General features: G+C 44.6%; 1 protein-coding gene and 1 non-coding gene across 2 annotated transcripts in view; both read right to left on the reverse strand.

Moving 5' to 3' along the window:
* Positions 1 to 21,291, reverse strand: part of LOC139235632 (zinc finger protein 239-like) — a 786,713-nt gene that overhangs the window by 588,637 nt on the left and 176,785 nt on the right. The gene's annotated exons all lie outside the window — the stretch shown is intronic.
* On the reverse strand, positions 2,403 to 2,484 carry trnal-uaa (transfer RNA leucine (anticodon UAA)). The gene has a single exon. It is a non-coding gene; the product is annotated as a tRNA-Leu (tRNA).

The following is a 21,291-nucleotide window of genomic DNA, read 5'->3' on the forward strand; positions in this document are numbered from 1 at the left end:
ACAGTTAATTCATCCACCTTATTGCAGATACTCCTTGCATTAAGACACAAGGCCTTCAAGCTTGTTTTTTTAACACCCTTTGTCCTTTTAGAATTTTGCTGTACAATGGCCCTTTTTGTTCTTTGCCTTGGGTTTCTCTGCCCTCCACTTTTACTCATCTCCTTTCTGTCCTTTGATTTTGTCTCCTTTTTGTTTCCCTCTGTCTCCCTGCATTGGTTCCCATCCCCCTGCCATATTAGTTTAACTCCTCCCCAACAGCACTAGCAAACACTCCCCCTAGGACATGGGTTCCGGTCCTGCCCAGGTGCAGACTGTCTGATTTTTACTGGTCCCACCTCCCCCAGAACTGGTTCCAATGCCGCAGGAATTCGAATCCCTCCCTGCTGCACCACTGCACTTGCCACGTATTCATCTGTGCTATCCTGCGATTCCTACTCTGACTAGCACGTGGCACTGGTAGCAATCCCGAGATTATTCATTTTGAGGTCCTACTTTTTAATTTAGCTCCTAGTTCCTTAAATTCGTTTCGTAGGACCTCATCCCTTTTTTTTACCTATGTCGTTGGTACCAATGTGCACCACGACAACTGCCTGTTCTCCCACCTTTTTTCGAATGTCCTGCACCCGCTCCGAGACATCCTTGACCCTTGCACCAGGGAGGCAACATACCATCCTGGAATCTCGGTTGCGGCCGCAGAAACGCCTATCTATTCCCCTTACAATTGAATCCCCTATCACTATCGCTCTCCCACTCTTTTTCCTGCCCTCCTGTGCAACAGAGACAGCCACGGTGCCATGAACGTGGCTGCTGCTGTCCTCCCCTGATGAGTCATCCCCGCCAACAGTACCAAAAGCAGTGTATCTGTTTTGCAGGGGGATGACCACAGGGGACCTCTGCACTACCTACCTTGCACTGCTATTCCTGCTGGTCTTCCATTCCCTATCTGGCTGTGGACCCTTTACCTGGGCTACGATCAACTCGCTACATGTGAGTACGTCATTCTCAGCATCGCGGATGCTCCAGAGTGATACCACCCTCAGCGCCAACTCCACAACGCGGTCTGTCAGGAGCTGGAGGCGGATACACTTCCCGCACACGTAGTCGTCAGGAACATTGGTGTCATCCCTGAGTTCCCACATGGTACAGGAGGAGCATAACACGTGACCGAGCTGTCCTGCCATGACTTAACCCTTAGATAAGCAACACCAATGCTAAAGTTTACTCACTGTTATAGAAGAAAAAAAAGAAAAACTACTCACCAATCACCAGCCAATCACTTACCCCCTTGGCTGTGACGTCACCTTTCTGTTTCTTTCTGCTTCTTTTTTGCCTTCTCCCTGTAGCTGCACAAGTACGCCTTTTATAGGCCTCACCACCCACCTCCGATACTGGGCCCCGGATCCCTGCTGTGCCTTTTATAGGCCTCAACACGCACCAACGACGCTGCTCCCGACGCAGGGCCCTGGACTCCCTGCTGTGCCTTTTATAGGCCTCTCCACGCACCTCCTCGACGCTGCGCCCGACTGCCGCCGCGCTGCGCCTTTATAGGCCTCTCGCTGACTCCAGAACTCACGCCTCTCCATGCACCTCCTCGATGCTGCTCCTGACTGTCGCCACGTTGGGCCTTTATAGGCCTCTCGCCAACCCCGGAACTCACGCCTCTCCACGCACCTCCTCGACGCTGCTCCCGACTGCAGCCGCGTTAGGCCTTTATAGACCTCTCGCCGACTCCGAGACAGATTGAGAGTCAGCGACAAACAGAGAAACAGGCACAGACAGACAGCGAGATAGGGACAACGAGAGACAGAAAGTGTGAGACTGAGAAGGAGAGGCAGACTGAGTGAGAAAAATAATCAAACACATACATGTACAGAGATGTGTGTGCGCGATCTATTAAGAGAGAGAGGGAAAGAGTGAGAGGAAGACAATGATAAAGACAGTGACAAGGAGAGAGACAGATAGAGAGAGAGATAGAGACTAAAACAGAAAATGATGGAAATACTTCTCAGCTTACAGGCACGGACTAACAGAGACAGGCAAAGACATGGAGGGACCGAAATGATGGGAAAGAGAGAGCCAGTCAGACAAAGAGTCTGAGAGAATCCCATTGGAACAGACGTGGGCACCGTGAGAAAGAGACAGATTGAGAGTCAGAGACAAACAGAGAAACAGGAACAGACAAAGTGAGTCAGACTGAGAGAGGCAAGACTCAAACATGTAAACACATGCACAGCTCTCTGAAGAGAGAGAGAGGCAGAGACTGAGCGACACAGATACATTTCACAATTTCATTTCATCATCGGTTCAGAGTGTCACATAGTTACAGAAAATTGCTGATTCAACCGATGAAAATCCAGCATCACTGATCAGAATGGGAGGAAATCCATGTTAAATTAAAGAAATGCCAGGAGTGGGGTACGAACCCACGCGGGAAAAACCCATTGAATTTTAAGGCCAACGCCTTAACCACTCGGCTATCCTGGTCCTGTGAGAACCTGGATTCTGTCTCTGTGAGAATCTGGGCATCAACCCCAACCCCACATACAAAAAATGCACATCGGCTTTCAGTGAGCATTTACGAACATTTTTAGTAATATTGACACGGGGGCAACTCTCCTATTCTTTTTCGAGTAATGCACTGGGACATTTCATATCCACCCGAGGGTGCAGAGGGAGTTTCAATTTAACATTTCATCCGAACGTCAACAGCTTCAACATTGCAAAATTCCCCAAGTGCTGCACTTGAGTGTTAGCCAAGATGATATGCTCAAGTCTCAGGAGTGCGACTTGAACACACAAACTCCTGATTCAGTCGAGAATGCTGCCACTGAACCAAAGCCGATGCAAAAGTTCACAACCGTATTATTTTCCCCAAGTCTTTTTTATAAGTTCCAGGACATACCAAATTCATGGTGATGATTTCCACAGACAGTTGCACATACACAAAGACATATATAGAGATGGACAGACACAGAGACACACACACGCATAACCAAATATTTACACGCACCAACGGGCATGCACAGATGCCTTAGACATCTCGTGGGATAAACAGGCTAGAAGGGCAGAATGGCCTACTCCTGCACCTATTTTCTATCACAGTCGCAACTTTGTCTGATTTTTGCGATTTTTGAAACGGATGTATCGTGAATATTGCAGATTAATAAAAATGAGAAAAAAATGTCCGTGTTGAAAGGTGTGGGACGTTATTCCATCTATCTCGGGATCAGTTTGGCAGAGAACTGGTTAAATTTTGAAATGGAATGAAAAATGCTGAGAATCGTAGTCGGCAGGATTCCAACCTGTGCGGGAAAAACGCAATGGATTTCTAGTCCATCACTTTAACCACGCGGCCACGAATACTGTTGTCGCTGCCTTTTTAAACGTTGCATGGAAAAAAATTCAGTCGTCCATCTCCGTGCAGCAGACGGCAAAAGAATCCTGAAAATGTCTCTGTTTGCTAAAAATCTGGAAGAGGTAATCTCCTCTACCTGTATTTTTACAGTTCTATATAGCTCTGGAACTTTTTAATATGAATCTCGACCATGAAACAGAAGTAAAATTTTACATTTTGAAACTACTTCCGCCCCGTCGGGAAATTGAACCCCGGTCTCCCGCGTGACATGCGGGGATACTCAGCACTATACTAACGATGAACTAACGGGTACCACTCTGTCAGCGCAGAAGTCGAGCTATGAAAAGAACTGGACACCATGAGAAGTCGACAGACACATTGAGAGACAGAGACAAACCGACAACCAGGGAGAGACAGACAGCGAGATAGAGACAACGAGAGACAGAAAGTGTGAGACTGAGAAGAAGAGGTAGACTGAGTGAGAAAAAGACTCAAACACTTACATGTGATCTCTAAAGAGAGAGAGGGAAAGAGTGAGAGAAAGTCTGTGATTAAGACAGTAACAAGGAGAGAGACAGATCGAGAGAGAGTGACAGATCGAGAGAGAGAAAAGATATAAACAGAAAATGATGGCGATTCCCAGCAGGTTAGATAGAGGAACTAGCAGCGACAGGCAAAGAGAGACAGACAGGCAGAGACATAGACAGACAGAGATGATGGGACAGTCAGAAGAGAGACTGAGAGAATCCCATTGGAATAGAACTGGTCACCGTGAGAAAGAGACAGACACATTGAGAAACAGAGACAAACAGGGAAACAGGTTGAGACAGACAGCGAGATAGAGACAGAGAGAGACAGAAAGTTTGAGACTGAGAGGGAGGGTCAGACTGAGTGAGACAAATACTCAAATACATACACAGAGATGTGTTTGCGTGCTCCATAAAGAAAGTGAGGCAAATAGTGATGGAATGACAAGAAAAAGACATGGACAAAAAGAGAGACAAAGAGGGAGACAGATAGAGCGACAGACAGATAGAGAGAGAGACATAGTGACAAAAACAGAAAATGATGGAAATACTCATCAGATTAGAGACAGGGACTAACAGATTCAGGCAAAGACATGGACAGACAGAGATGATGGGAAAGAGAGAGACAGTCAGACAGAGAGTCTGAGAGAATCCTATTGGAACAGAACTGGACACCGTGAGAGAGACAGATTGAGAGACAGAGACAAACGGAGAAACAGGGACAGACAGAGTGAATCAGAGAGAGGCAGACTGAGAGAGACAAAAACTCAAACACACAAACACATACACAGCTCTCTAAAGTGAGAGAGAGGCAGAGACTGAGTGATACAGAAACATTTCACAATTTCATTTCATTGTCTGCTCAGAGTGTCACAGAGTTACAGAAAAATGCAAATGCAACAGAAGAAAATCGGATATCACTGATCAGGATGGGAAAAAACTCTGCTTAATTAAGGAATTACCAGGAGTGAGGTTCGAGCACACACGGGTATAAAGCCACTGGATTTTATGCCCAACGCCTTAACCACACGGCCATCCTGGTCCTGTCAGCACTTGGACTCTGTCTCTATGAGAAGCTGGCCTTTAACTCTATCCGTACAGACACACACATACACATAGGGTTTCAGGGAGCATTTTTGAACATTTTTCGTCATATTGACACAGGCGCAACTCTCCTATTCTTTTTCGAATAAGGCTCTGTGAACTTTCACATCCACCCGAAGGTGCAGACGAAGCTTCCATTTCACATTTCTTCCGAAAGTCAACAGCTTCAACAATTCAAAATTCCCCAAGATGATGTGCTCAAGTCTCAGGAGTGGGACTTACACACACAACCTCCTGATTCAGTCGAGAATGGAGCCAATGAACCAAAGCCAATTTCAATCCGGATAAGTGTGAGGTAATGCATTTGGGGAGGTCTAACAAGGCAAGGGATTACACATTAAATGGTACGACACTGAAAATTGTCGAGGGACAAAGGGACCTTGGAGTGTCGGTCCACAGATCACTGAAGGTAGCAGGGCAGGTCGATAAGGTGGTTTAGAATGCATATGGAATACTGACCTTTATTAGTTGAGGCATGGAATACAAGAGCTAGAAGGTTATGCTTGAACTGGTTAGGCCACAGCTGGAATATTGTGTGCAGTTCTGGTCACCACATTACAGGAAAGATGTGATTGTACTGAAAAGGGTACAGAGCAGATTTACAAGAATATTAGCTGGACTGGAGAATTTTGGCTATGAGGAAAGATTGGAGATGCTGGCTCTGTTTTCTTTGAAACAGAGGAGGCTGAGGGGAGACCTGATGGAAGTCTATAACATTTTGAGGGGCCTGGATAGAGTGGCTAGTAAGTACCTTGGGAGAGTGGTCAACAACCAGGGGCATAGATTAAAAGTAATTGTTTTGGAGGAGATACGAAGGGAAACTTCGTCACCCAGAGGATGGTGGGGGTCTGCATCTCACTCACTGCCTGAAAGGGTGGCAGAGGCAGAAACCCTCACCACATTTGAAAATACTTGGAAGTGCACTTCAAGTGCCGTCAGCCAGAGGGCTGCGGACCAAAAGCTGTAAAGTGGGATTAGGCTGGATAGCTGTTTGTCGGCCGGCACGGACACGGTGGGCTGAAATGGTCTCCTTCCTTGCTGTAAATTTCAATGATTTTATGATTAATGATCAAAATGAAGGGACCGAGTGCAATGTATTCAAATTTGCTGATGATACAAAACTAGGTGGGACAGTAAGCTGTGAGAAATCAAGTGTCTGCAAGGTATATATATATTTATATACACTATGTGAGTGGGCAGTAAGGTAGAAGATGGAGTATAATGTAGGGAAATGTGAGGTTATTCACTTTGGTCGGAATAATAAAAAAAAGAATATCTTTGAAATGATGAGAAACTTTAAAACGTTGGTGTTCAGAGAGATTTGTGATGTCCTCGTTTAAGACTGCACAGAAAGTGCAGAAAGTGAGCATGCAGGTACGCAAGCAATAAGGAAGGCAACTGGATTGTCTTTTATTGCAAGGGGGTTGGAGTATAAGAATAAGGAAGTCTTGCTACAATTATCCAGGGCCTTGGTGAGACCGCACCTGGAGTACTAGGCACAGTTTTATCCTCTTATCTAAGGAAGGAAACATTTGACTTGGAGACGGTGCAACAAAGGTTCACAAGATTGATTCCTGGGATGAGAGGGCTGTCTGATGATGAGGTAGTGTGTAGAATAATGAGAGGTGATCTCATTGAAACATACAAGGTTCTGAAGGGGATTGACAGGTTAGATGCTAAGAGGTTGATTCCCCTGGCTGGAGTGTCTCGAATTTGGGGGCACAGTCTCAGGATAAGGATTTGGCCATCTAAGACAGAGATGAGGAGGAATTTCTTTACTCAGAGGGTTGTGAATCTTTGGCATTCTCTCAACCAGATGGCTGTGGATGCTCAGTGTATTCAAGGTTGAGATAGATAGATTTTTGGACTCTCGGTGAATCAAGGGATATGACGATCAGGCAGGAAATGGAGTTGAGGTCGATGATCAGCCATGATCTCATTAAATGGAGGAGCAGGCTCGAGGGACCTTATGGCCTACTCCTGCTCCTATTTCTTATGTTGACATCCAGGGGGCTCCAGATTTATTAGTCCCACCCTTTTTCTTTAAGGTAACATACTTTCTCTGAACCCTCATTATCTCCTCCTTGAATGCCTCCCACTGCTCTGAGACTAATTTAACTTCAACATAAGAACGTAAGATTTCAGAGCAGGAGTATGCCATTCGGCCCCTCGAGCCTGCTCTGTCATGCAATGAGATCATGGCTGATCTTCTCCCTCAACTCCACTTTCCTGCACTATTCCATATCTCTTGATTCCCTCAATGTAAAAAAATCTATCGACCTCTATCTTGAATATATTCAAAGACACAACCTTCTCTGGGGTAGAGAATTACAAAGATTAATGAGTGAATACGTTTCTGCTCATCTCAGTCCTAAATGGCCAACCCCTTATTTTTAGACTGTGACCCCTGGTTCTCGACTGCTCAGCCAGAGGAAACATCCTCCCTGCATCTATCCTGTCAAGCCTTGTAATAATTTTGTATGTTTCAATGAGATCACCTCTCATTCTTCTAAATTCTAGAGAATACATGCCTAGTCTACTCAATCGCTCCTCACAGGACAATTCTCCCATCCCAGGAATTCAGTGTGGTGAACCGTCGTTGCCATCCTCAATGATAAGTACATCCTTCCTAAGCAGCCAAAACTGTACAAAATACTCCAGGTGTAGTCTCACCAGGGCCCTATATAATTGCAGTAAGACGTCTTTACTCCTGTACTCAAATCCTCTTGTAATAAAGACCAACACACCATTTGCTTTCTTCATTGCTTGCTGTACCTGCATATTAACTTTGTGATTCGTATACAAGAACACGAAGGTCCATCTGAACACCAGCATTTCCCAATCTCTCACCATTTCAAGTAACTGTTTCCAGTCCACTTTGGCTAAATCACATCTAAGCTTAGTAAAATTGGCTTTTCCCCGATTGAGAACTTTTATTCCTGGTCTATCTTTGTGCTTTTCCATAACTACCCTAAATCTAACTAAATTACGATCACTAGCAGCAAAATGCTTTCCCACTGATACCCCTCCCACCTGCCCAGCTTCAGTCCCTAATACTAAGTCCAGAACTTCTCCCTCTCTTGTTGGGCTTGCTACGTACTGGCTAAAAAGTTCTGCTGGTTGCTGACCCCTCTTTGAAGGGAAATAGGTCCTTCCCATCCACTCTATCTAGGCCCCTCAAAATGTTATGCATCTCATTCCGGTCTCCCCTCAGCCTCCTCTGTTCCAAAGAAAACAAACTATTAAGAGGGTTGGTGGGCTTGAGGACGTTACAGAGATAGAGAAGGGCGAGGTCCTGGAGAGATTTGAACAAGAGGGTGCGTATTTTAAAGGCTGATTCCACCAGCCATCTCGCCCAGCACAGAATGTGACTCAGTACCAACAGGAAGGATGTTACTTTCACTACTACAAATGCATAATGCGGCGAAATCAATCTCTGTCCCTTTAACTAACAGCGATATGGAAAGAGGGAAATTAATGACATTTAAACACCTGGTCCACTTGGCACTGAAGTGCCTGAAACTCAATATAGGAACTCCAGGAAAACAAAATACTGACAAATGTTAAACTGTTTTGTTGACAAAAGGAATCCCGATTTAATTTTTAAAAGATAAATAGTTTAAAAGGGTTTCACACAGACTCACCTGACAGGCCGACTCAGGATCCACTCCTCAAGCACCGCGATTGGTTGCAGAACACGTTGCTCCCTTGGCCCCCCGGCCTCTGACCTCTCTTCCTGTTGGTTCCCAGGGCAATCAATCACCACTCGCCAACATTACGCTGCCAGATTAAGTTAAGGGGCTCGGAGGAAGCCCGAGGAAGGCTAGCTACAGTGTGTTGAGCGGCTTGAGATTTTCTTTGAAGCAAAACATGCTGATGTATCTAATGGAGGTTTTATCATAATTGTGAAAGGGCATTACTGTTGGGGAGATGGAAAGGTTGATTTCCCTATTTGAAGAATCAGTATCAAAAAGTCATCAAATTTAAAAGATTTGAATAGTGAGATGAGCAGAGCGACCTTGGTGTCTCTGTGCACAAATACTAAAAGGGGGCATGGCAAATTGATCAGGCGGTCAAAAAGCATATGGGTTACTTGGGTTTGAAATAGAGGCAGATAATATAAAGGCAAAGAAATCATGCTAGAATTTAAAAACTCATTGGCTCGGCGTCAGCTGGAGTACTATGGGCAATTCTGGGGACCACACTTAAGGAAAGATGCAAAGCACTTAGAAAGGATGCAGAGAAAGTTTACTAGCATGTTAGCATGGGTGAGGGATTCAGTTATGAGATGTTGGAAAAGGTATAATAATTCTCCTTGGATCAGAAGAGGGTAAGAAGTGACTTAATGGAGGTCTTCAATATGAGGAGAGGTTTTGATATAGTAAATATAGCAGAACGATTCCCTCTGGCAAGTAGGTCCATAACCAGAGTCAAAGAGTGACAATCCATTGAAGATTGAAGATCCGGAGGGCAGATTTGGGGAAATGTTGTCACTCAGAGTGTTTTTTCGTTCTGGAAAAGATTATCTGAAATACTGGCGGAGGTGCATTCCATAAATCATGTTAAAAGAGAGAATTAGACACATACTTAATGATGAGTCACTTACATGGTTACAGACATAAATCGGGAGTATAGTATTTTATAATAAATGTTCCCGTAAAGATGCCTGCTCTTACAAAGAGCAGCACTACAGGCCGAATGGCCTCTTCTTGTGCTGTCAATTTCTATGATTCTAAATTTAAATCGTTACCCAGAGAGTAAGCGAAGTTAGGACAACTTCGTTATGGAGGAGGTGGGGTAGTGGGTTGTTGCAGCATGGGATACTTTGCCACATAGAATGACTGGGACAGCGAACACTACATGTTTTAAGGGTTGTGGTAGTGTGCTGCTTTTGTACTTGACACGTTACTCGGAAACCAGTGCTAAAAATCTGCATTGCACAATTTCGACTTCGATCATCATAGTTTGGAAATTTAAATTCAGATTGTTAAAAAGAAATTAGATCTGGGATCAGTAAAAGTAACCACGAAACTACTGGATTGCGGTAAAACTGCAACAAATTCTCTCATGTCCCTTTGGGGAAGGAAACTTGGTGTTCTTCCCGGTCTGGAATATTGTTGGCTCCAGTAATATTATAAAAGTGCTTGACTCTTAACTGTCCTCCGAAGTTGCACTCCTGGCTTTCGTGATGTTATGCTCTGTGCACAAATCTGCCGCGCTGAACAGCAAGTCTCCATTCTGGGCCTCGCTCAAGGTAAGTACATATTCATTTTTTATGACGGAGGCATGCTCCATAGCTACACTGCCCGAAGGCTGTGTTGTACTATTGTCTTCAGTCCGCGGGAAAAACTCCATTCCCTACTCCATATTGCATCGCTCTCACTAGGTTTTGTCTGAGTATTAAACTAGACCTTTCAAAACCTTGGCGTCCTATTTGGCCTTGAGATGAGTTACCAAATATATCCCTCTTCATCACCAAGACCGCCCATTTCCAGCTCCTTAACATTGCCTGTCTCCACTGCTGACTCAGCTCATCTGCTGCTGAAACCATCATGTCTGGCTTTGTTACCTCAAGGCTCAACCATTCCGATGGTTTCCCGGCCGGCCTCCAAAATTGTGTCTGCTGTGAGCTTGAGGTCACAAAACTCTAATATCACTCTCATTTCATCCTAACTGACACCAAGCCCCTTTCACCCATCATCCTGTGCTCGATGAGTTACATTGGCTGCCAATCCGGCAAATACTTGATTTTCAATTTGTCCCCCTTGATTTGAAATCCCTCATCAGGCACGCCCCTCCCAATCTCCATTCTCTCCTCCAGCCTTAAACTCTCTGCGATCTATGCACTCCTCAAATTCTGCCCGCTTGTGCATCCACGGTTGTCATCACTCCACCATTGGTGGTCGGGCCTTCAGATGCTGAGGGCCTAACTCTTGAATTCGGTCGCTAGACATTTCCGCCTCTCCAGCGCTGCCTCCTCCTTTAGCACACTCCTTAAAACCTATCTCTTTGTTGGAACTTTTCAATCACATCTCCTTATATCTGGTATGGTGTCCATTTTTGTTATATTTGTGCTGCTGTAAATCGCCGTGGGATGCTTTACTACATTGAAGGCACTTTGTAAATTAAAGTTTTTCTTGTACAATCTGGTTTAAGATTTATCCAATGATCAACATGGGCTACACCAAGCCTTTCATGGCAGATACGAAGCAACCATCATTTCAGCTGAAACGAGCTTCATGCTACTTCTGAAAGGGCCTATTTATCTGTTCGTAGATGGCGAGGTATTGGTTTAGTATGAGTCTGAATAATTACAATCGATGAAGTACATGGGTGGAGTAATTTTAATTTGGGAAGGTGGGAAACAGAACTCCAGACTTGAGATTAGCGATAAGGTGACAGACTTCCCCATCACTGAGCAGCAGAGAGATTGCATGACCGATCACGCATCATTTGGCCCTTCGTTTCGGTGCTAACCCTCCACAGAAGCATTGTGCCTCATCCCACTTTCCCGCCCTGTGTCGATATTCCTTTATCACCCTTCCTTCCACCAGGTATCCCACCAACTTTTAAATGTTGGCACAGTCACTGCTCCAATCAGTACGAAAGGACTGATATTAATATTGAACGTTGCAAAGCGCTTCACTGCCAATGAAGATATTTTGAGTGTAGGTAATCTCACCCCTTGAGTCAGAAGGTCCTCGGTTACAGCCCCGCATGCCAGAGACTCGAGCGCCATAATCACGGGCCAACATGCCTTTTGCCAATAAATGGTTTGATTGCGAGTGAAGGGATGGAATAATTTGTAGATCTACAGACATTAATTAAATCTGAGGGCTAAAAGTATTTTGAAAAAATTGATAGGTCGAGAAACATCAATCGATTGCAAGCTATCAATTGCTTCAGAAAGGTTATTGGTGGGGACATATCAATAGGTTGAAAACCTCAATGAATTGAGAACCATCAATTGTTTGGAAAACACAAAAAAGGACGAAAATGTTGAGAAATATCATTTATTTGCAATATGACGGCCTAAAAAATGCCTGAGTCGGTAAATTTCTCTCCCTCCCTCTGTCGCTGTGTGTGGAAGTTGGTGCAGAGACAATTTGTCGCTCCTGATAGTGACGTATTGACCGAGTACACAAACCACGTCAATAATCCGTAGACTATGGGAGAGAGCCTCTTGTACAAGGGGGAGGGGGTCAACCAGAAATCAACAAATCCGGAGTCATTCACCGAAAAGCACTTCAACAATAACACTTCAACATTGATAACTATTTTTGAAGTAAATGCTTTAAAGCTAGACATTTAGCCCAACAAATGATGTGTAAATATATTTATAATGGCATCTTACTGGAGACTTTATATCCATATACCAGTTCTCCAAACCCTAAACAATCACACGGCAAAAATAAACCTGAGAAATAGTATTCTTTTAACATCATGCCATAGAACACTGACCCAATAATCTTGCCAAAATTATGATTCAAATCACCATATACAGCAATTTCATTGACTCAACTCTGTGCGGCTGTTGTACCATGTCCACTCTAACCATATATCTCCATCAGGGTGACCCCTAACCTTTACCCTGAGCACATTTCAATAACTTACTGGCCTTACCCACCCAACTGGTGAACAATTCAGGCAAGGTATTAATTGAATTTCTTGAAAGATTCCGGGAAGTGAGGTTAAAGGAGTTAAGGGCTTTTTAATTTGCTGTCATCTGCAAATTTAGATATTCTTTGTTTGACAGAAAGCAGAGAGTAGGGGAAAGGGTAGATATTCACAGTGGCAGAAGGTGAGAAGTGGTGTTCCACACGTTTCAGTGCAGGGACCACGGTTGTTCACAATATATGTTAACGATTTAATCTTTGGAATCAAACAAAGAATATCTAAATTTGCAGATGACAACAAATTTGTCAATACTGAGGAGGACTGAAACATTACAGGAATTCATTAATAAACTTTCAGAATGGACATATAATTGGGAAATTAATTTCAACACCTATAAATGTGATGCATTTCATTTTGGTAGCGAGGGTGCGAGTCTAGCTGGGTAGTGGAACAAAGGGATCTCGGAGTACAAGTACACAAATCACTAAACAAGGCCATTAAAAAGCAAGCAAAGCACTAAGGTTTATTTCTAGAGTGATAGAATTGAAATAAAGTGAAGTGTTGGTAAACTTGTATCGAACCTTAGTTAGACCACACTAGGCGTACTGCGCACAATTCTGGTTGCCACATTATAAAAAGGATATCGACGCACTGGAGGGAGTGCAGAGAATATTTACAATGATGATACCAGAAATGCAAGGGTATACTTATCATGAAAGAATGAACAAGATGAATCTCTTTTCTCTTGAAAGGAGAATGTATTTATAACTCACACATACTATATTCTCGGCTCATTGCCTGCCCTGCTATCTCTAGTTACTTTTTTTTATTTATTAGCTTATTTATACACTGAATTAATTTAATTAGTTAGATTTTATTCAAACTGGATTTATCATTATATTAATTAATTAGTTTATATAGTAAAGTTATTAATTTAATAAAGTATTGCTATTGCTTCCAGGTCTTAGCTTAGACCAAGCTTCGAGAAAAAAGCTAATACTCACCAAACATTCATCTACCTGCTGTATTTTGGAGGCCAAAGCAGCACCTCCTTCCACCACTGTTCCTTTTCCAACTCTCTCCAAATTCCGTTTACTATCACTGTGCAGAACACATTCTGCGTCAGTAGCTAGTGTTTATTTTTATAGCTTTGGAGCCACACACAAGTTGCAAGTGCTCTCTCAGCTCCATGCCCATTGCTCGCAGTAATTAGCACATATTGAAGATCAACGCTTACAGCTGACTGATAGTTAACTACGACTAACAGGCAGTTTCTGCTAACTACATTTGTTAAAGTTCTCAGTTCAATTCAAAACGTTAAACTAAATTTCCCTTCTTACAGCTAATACTCATCCAGACTCACCAAGGACTTACCAGTGAATCCCACTCACTCCCCATTCCCAAGTTTACCACTCTCTGTGTGCACTCCGATGTGGTGATAGAGTAAACTCTGGCATGATCTGCTGGGCCGAAAGTTGATGGGGTGGGGAAGGTCGCTCTGTAAATTTTCAGTCGACAGGCAGACGGGCTGCTGACTCCAAGAACCTCCAGTGAAACCTCAGGGAAACATGCTCAGATCAACGTGCAGCCATGAGCACCGAAAGGCCTATTTGTATGCAGCAACCGTTATGTAACTCTATGTAAGGTGATGTGTGAAGGATATGGGATGTCTAAAATGCAGTTCTGGGTCAACCACGGACCAGGGTGTGGACAGGAGGGCAGGTCTGTGATGTCACAATACTCAGGCACATTGTCATGGGAGTTTCACTGCTTTATTACATCACAGATGCTGCAATACCTAGCAACAAAGCTCGTTACCACTCTCTCTGAACACTGCATAGTATGGGCTGTGTTTCGCTCGGAGGTTTTACAGAGTGTGAAGAGGAGCTGAGTTCAATGTGTGTCAATTGTGTGCGGGGAACACTTCATCCTTCAGATCACCGCATTGTTCAGGCAGATTTAAAAAGGAATGCTATAGTGATGAATGTCACTGGGACAGACTCCGTCTGCAGGAGACACTTTCATCCTGATGGTAGATTAGCTGACACAAGGCTACGTCGCTATCACCAGGCGCTGGGGCTGCTCAGCATAAACCCTCTGGGAGAAAAACAAACGGTGCCTTTAAAAGGATGAAAGCACCAACCTCTGAGGCTTTAAAAGCCTCCCTCCCTGGCTAATGTTTGGTCCCAGTACATTTCCCCCCAGCTATCACTGGGAGTGCTGGCGACTGAGCTTCCCTTCCGCCCGTGGACTGTAAAGTAACAGAACGACCTTCACCGTGCCGCCTCCTTTGGGTAAACATATCAGACACGAGCCTGGCGGGCGGGAGCTTCATAAACCCGCCCCAGGCTGCACCAGGGGCCTAAGCGGGGTTTAAACCTGCAGGAGCCCAGCGGGACTGATCTCCATGTACTTCCCCACCTCTATCATTTTTGGTAGTCGCTGAATCCGCGCGGTAAAAGATGAAAACAGGCCTTACTGTGTGTAAATCACAGAGATGATTGGTCAGAATACCCGCCCAACACATTGTGTGATTCTCATTATTTATAGGTTTAAAAATTACAGTGAAGGGATATTTCACCACATTCTTCAACTCCTCTCTGAATTTCTTCTGGGTCGCCACATAAATACATGTGTTAGTTCAGCAACTCAGGAGCTGAAGCATAAATCCCAGTTCCCATGTATATTCAGGTAGAATTACAGGAATAAAGTTTAACCGACACAATCGTTTAAGCACAGAATTCAACAGAAACAATGCCCATAACAGGATAAAATTGCCGGATATAACAAACAGTAAAATGATTGATTTCCTTAGCTTCTCCATCTCTGGGTCACTTGGACCCTCCTCACTGTTGTAGGCCCGGAGTCTCCTGCGGGCTCTGCTCGATACTAAAACGTGCCTGACATTAAAACATTGAGCAAAATAATCAGAAGAAATGGAATTCAATTACTGCCCATACTAGTGAGTAAGAGATTTCACTTGTAACAACACAATACCAAGGAGTATTGTTAATATGATACACATCTCCATACATAAAGTATCAGAAAGTGTTCTTTACCCTGAACAGCGCACTCACTGTTCCCAGAACCACAGTCGCCGTTTGTTCGGTGCAATATTTGGTTTTGAGCCTCTGACAACAAATGGCTTTTCATCGATCAAAGGTAAAAGCAACTGTGAAACAGACCGAACAGTCTGTGACGGTATAAAGCAGGACGGCATGGATATTACACAATTTAATCATCCACATGAACGCGGTCCAATAAATAATAGCAATCTGCCTGGATATCACATCGAGGATAACGACCAGTAGATCCGCCGCTGCCATTGCCACCAGGTAACGAGTGACCGCACCTTCCTCGAGACAGGATCATTATCATCACTAAATTTACTGCAAGGAAAAGAAAAACAGGGAACTTATATTTGAGGTTGAGAGCAACAACAGCTGTCTCAAAAAATTATGTGTGAAATGTGTCAGGATTGAATGAACCAGCGGGGATGGGACGTGTGGTGTTTGGGTCAGGACTGATTAAACCATCGGATGGGACGTGTGGTGTTTGGGTCAGGACTGATTAAACCATCGGATGGGACGTGTGGTGTTTGGGTCAGGACTGATTAAACCATCGGATGGGATGTGTGGTGTTTGGGTCAGGACTGATTAAACCATCGGATGGGATGTGTGGTGTTTGGGTCAGGACTGATTAAACCATCGGATGGGACGTGTGGTGTTTGGCACAGGTACTTAAAGAACCAATGTGTGAGACCTGTGGATGTTGGGGCAGGGACTGAATGTACAAATGGATGGGACGTGTGTATGTTGGCTCTGAACTGAATGTACCAGTGGATGGGATATTTGGGTGTTGTGACAGGGACTGAGGGAAGCGGTGGATGTGATGTGTGGGTGCTGGGTCATGACTGAAATAATTAATGGATTGGATTTTGCCGGGTGGGTAAAGCGCTGAATGAGACACTGATATAACGTCATATCCACATCAGAGGAAGCAATACTTCAGCTCAAGAAGCCGTGAATTTGCGAATAGCCTCTCACCATTGAGGGGAATAGAGCCATTGTCCAGGGATGGGAATGTATTATGGGGATAGCGAGGGGAATGGAATCTGTGTCCAGGGAGGAAAATGGAGTTGGCGGCCAAGGGAGTGAATGGAGTCTGTGGCCAAGGAAAGGAATGGAGTATGTGACAGGGAGGGGAATGGATTTGTCGGTCAAGGGAGGGAATTAACTCTATAGCGAAGGAAAGGAATGGAGTATGTGACAGGAAAGGAATGGAGTTTGTGGCCAAGGAAAAAGGAAAGGAATGGAGTATGTGACAGGGAGTGGAATGAAATCTGTGGCCAGGGAGAGGAATCGAGTCTTTGTGTAAGGAGGAGAATCGAGTCTGTAGCCAAGGTGGGGAATGGACTCTGTGGCCAAGGTGGGGAATGGAGTCTGTGGCCAAGGTGGGGAATTGAGTCTGTGGCCAAGGTAGGGAATTAAGTCTATGTCCAGCAAGGGGAATGAAATATGTGTCCAGAGAGGGGAATGGAGTCTTTGGCGAGGTTACGGTGGTAATGCCGAAGGCTGAAGAAGATGACTTGAATTGCATTATGTGTCAAAATCTGAACCATCAAAACCATTGTATTGAAAGTACACATTGTAAATGGCTTAAGCTGACTTTCCAAGAACATTACACATAATCTTTAAAGAATGGACTGTCGCTTTAAAATAGACTTATGATGACCCCTGTTGCAAGATGTCACAGAAGAATTTCGAACTTGTCTGTTTACAGCTGGAACCGTGTCAACTGGCTGCTTTTCCACTGCTGTGAAAAAGTAACAGATTTCCTATTGACAGAGATCTTTTGAGACTGGAAATATCAAAATATTTCACAATTCAGTCCTCTGTTTTGAATCGCACAAAATAGTTACTACCGTGCAACCTACACCGAGATCTCTTGAACTGTGGCTGAACAATGGAAATACATCCATTCAAACACAACTGAATAAACATTTTACTGGAAGACATATTGTAGTCCTGGTCATCTGGAATCAGTGACTGTGAGGCAGAGCGGGAGGCGGTGGAAATTAAGAAAGCCACCTGGAACTGAATCATTATTGGATAATGTCTCATATTTCAGTGCATTGTGAAGGATCTCTCAACGTTGGTTTCCGCAGATCTGTGTAATTGACTGTAACCAGCGGTCCTCAAAACGCATGTTACCGTTGACCACGTATTTATTATCCAAAACTGGGCATCAGTGCAGAAAGCTGACTGCAAGCTGTTCAATAACGTAAATCGTTCACTAACATTTCTCGTGTCAATAAAATCAAATTTCTGTCAAATCCTGTAAAACAGTATTAGTGGAAGCAAGTTGTGGAAACAACACACTGTTCATTGAACTGGGCGCAGAGAATCAGCAAATGATCAAACATTACATGACAGAAACTTCTGTGCATTGTCAGAAACAGAACAAGAGGTTTAAATTGTGAAAACAACATACTGTTCATTGAACTGGGAGCAGAAAATCAGCAAATAATCTAACATTATATGGGACAGAATTTATTTTGCATTGACAAGCACAGAACAAGAGGTTTAAATTGAATACAATTAATAACTAGAACTAAAGGACAAGGACAGCAAATACAGAGAAACAAGGGTTGTATAATTAATTGCTGAAGAAGGACTCACCAGGAACACCAACAGCAGCGAGCAGCGGGTAATAAATACGTTCTACATTTGAAAGTGCCCACAGGATCCGAAGCTCAGTTGGAATCTCCCAGAACATGATTTGACTTTCTATGAGCTACAATGATCGCTGTTTCTTTTTACGAACTTCAGTCAAACATTGCTGTATAGACTGAAGAAAATCCCTATTTATAGCCTGAGGGATCTCTCCAGTGAGACAATTAAACTGCACACTGATGGATATTAATTACAGTCACTGAATAAACAAGTTGCCTGAACCTTTTCTTTTCATCATTTTCAATTGTGTAATATGTTAAGAGCAACGTGGCTTTCAGATCAAATAAATTTATCCAAAAATAAGCACTATTGGTAAAAGCAAAAATAGATAATCCCACAGTATCACAGCATGCATGTGAAGGGAGCAGCGTCATTTAGAGAGTTTCTATTATTACTGAGCTATAAAATAACTCTGTAAATTCAGATTTTCAAGTTACTTCTCAGAGACTAACACAAGTGAAATAGAAAAAATGGAAGGATAGAGGCAGGCTAAGTAAAGGTCAGTAAGTATACATGGGGACTGACAGTACAGTGCTAATTAAGGCTACATGGGCAATGATAAATCAATGGTCAGTAAGGGTATATGAGGACTGATAATACAATAGTCAGTAAGGTTACATGAGGACTGCTAATACAATGGTCAGTAAAGGTACATGGGGACTGATAATACAATGGTCAGTAAGGGTAAACGGGGAAGGATAATACAATGGTCAGTAAGGATACATGGGGACTGATAATACAATGATCAGTAAGAGTACATGGGGAAGGATAATATCATGGTCAATAAGGGAACATGGGGACTGATAATACAATGGTCAATAAGGGTACATGGGGACAGATAATACAATGGTCAGTAAGGGTACATGGGGACAGATAATACATTGGTCAGTAAGCGTACATGGGGACAAATAATAAATTGGTCAATAAGGGTACATGGGGACAAATAATAAATTGGTCAATAAGGGTACATGGGGACAGATAATACATTGGTCAGTAAGGGTACATGGGGTAGATAATCCAATGGTCAGTAAGGATACGTGTGTGCTTTTAATCCAATGGTCAGTAACGATTCATGGCGACCGATGCCATATTGACAGTCACAGGCCATCCAATGGTTTATTTTCCTCAGAACAGGAATGGGGAGACTGGAGGTGAGCAATGGAGATGGAAGGAGCAGAGAGGTGAGCAGGGGAGAAGAAATAGGACAGGAGGAGGTGAGAGCGGATGAGAGGAGAGGAGGGGAATGGGAGAGCAGAGGGTAGGGGAGGAGATGAGTGAAGTGGAGAAGACAGCAGGGCAGAGTAGAGGATAGGAGGTGAGAGGAGAGTGTGGGAGGAGGAAAGAGAGAAGATGAGCAGGAAGGGGAGGAGAGGTTAGTGGAGGATAGGATAGATGAGAGGGGAAGTAGAGAGAATCGCAGAGCAGAGATGAGTAGAGGAACGGAGAGGAGATTTGGTAAGAGGAGAGGACAAGAGAGGAGAAAAGAGAGGAGAGGAGGGGAATGGAGATGGTAGTGTAGGGGAGATGGAAGGAGAGGAGAGTGCAGTAGAGGTGGGGAGAAGGTAGGGGAGAGGAGAAGGAGTGAGGAGAGGGGAGGGGAGGAGCGGAGCGCAGAAGGGAGGAATGGAGAGAAGTGGAGAGGGGAGAGAGGTTGAGAGGGAAGGAGAGTAGAGCAGAGGAGAGGGGAAGGGCGTTGGGAGAGCAGAGGAGTGACCATCAGAGGAGAGGAGAGGAAGAAAGTGGGAAGAGCAGGGGCGAGAAGAGATGAGAAGGGAGGGGAGGAGAGCGAGAAGAGAATGGAAGTGGAGAGGATAGTGGAGGAAAGCAGAGCTATGGAGAGTCGAGCAACGGAGAGGAGAGTAGAGGAGATGAGAGGAGAGGAGGGAAAAGAAGAAAGCAGAGTGGAGAGAAGAGGGTAGTAAATTAGAGGAGAGGAGAGGACAAGAGGGGGGACAAGAGAGGAGCGTAGAAGAGAGGGCAGGAGAGGATAGAAGAGTGGGTAGCGAAGAGGTGAGTAGAGGTGAATGGAAAAGAGGGGTGGTGAAGTTAGGGGAGAGGCGAGGAGGGAGAAGACAGTGAATGAGGGAACGAGGTGAAATGAGGGTAGAGGAAAGAAGAGCAGAGGGTAGGAGGGGGAGGAGAGGAGTGGAGAAGAGAGGAGTGGAGAGGGTTGGGGAGAGCAGAGAGAAGGCGAGCAGCGGGGAGGTCTGGAGAGGGGAAAACATCAGAGGACGCAAGTGAGGAGAGGATATAAACTGAAAGGGGAGAAGAGGTGAGGAGGAGAGGAGAGGAGAGAGGAGAGGAAGGGGAGAATTTAGGGGAGAGAAGTCGAGATGATTGGAGTGGAGAGGAGTGGAGAGTAGAGAGGAGAGTGGAGAGGGAAGAGGATTACGAGCGGATAGGTGAGGATAGGGGAGGAGAGGAGATGAGAGAGCAGAGGAGAGGAGATGAGAGGAGAATGGAAGAGAGGGAAGGGGAGGAGAAGAGGGTCGTGGAGAGGGGAGAATGGAGTAGAGATGTGGGGAATGTAGGCGAAAGGGGAGAAAATAAGGACACAAGAGAGGTGAGGAGAACGGCTGAAAGGGGAGGAGAGTTGCCGAGAGGGGAGGAGAGGGGAGAGGACGGGAAGACAGGTGAGAAGAGAAGTGGAGAGGAGAGAGGAGGAGATGGGAGAAGGGATGAGCCGAGTGGAGAGTATAGGGGAGGAGAGGGGAGAGGAGGGAAGGAGAGGGGAGAAAAGGAGAGAAGATGAAAGGAAAAGGAGGTGAGCAGAGGGGAGAGGAGAGCAGAGCAGTGTGAAGGAGAGGAGAGGCGAGAGGAGGGAAGCAGTGGAGAGGGGAGGAAAAGAGAGACGAGGGGAGACAGAAGGGTAGAGATGAGGGGAGAGGGACGAGAGTGTAGGGGAGGAGAGGAGAGTAGAAAGCAGAGCAGGGGAGAGTAGAGAAACAGAGAG

Source organism: Pristiophorus japonicus, chromosome 23 (genome assembly GCF_044704955.1).
Source record: "Pristiophorus japonicus isolate sPriJap1 chromosome 23, sPriJap1.hap1, whole genome shotgun sequence".
Classification (NCBI taxonomy): domain Eukaryota; kingdom Metazoa; phylum Chordata; class Chondrichthyes; family Pristiophoridae; genus Pristiophorus; species Pristiophorus japonicus.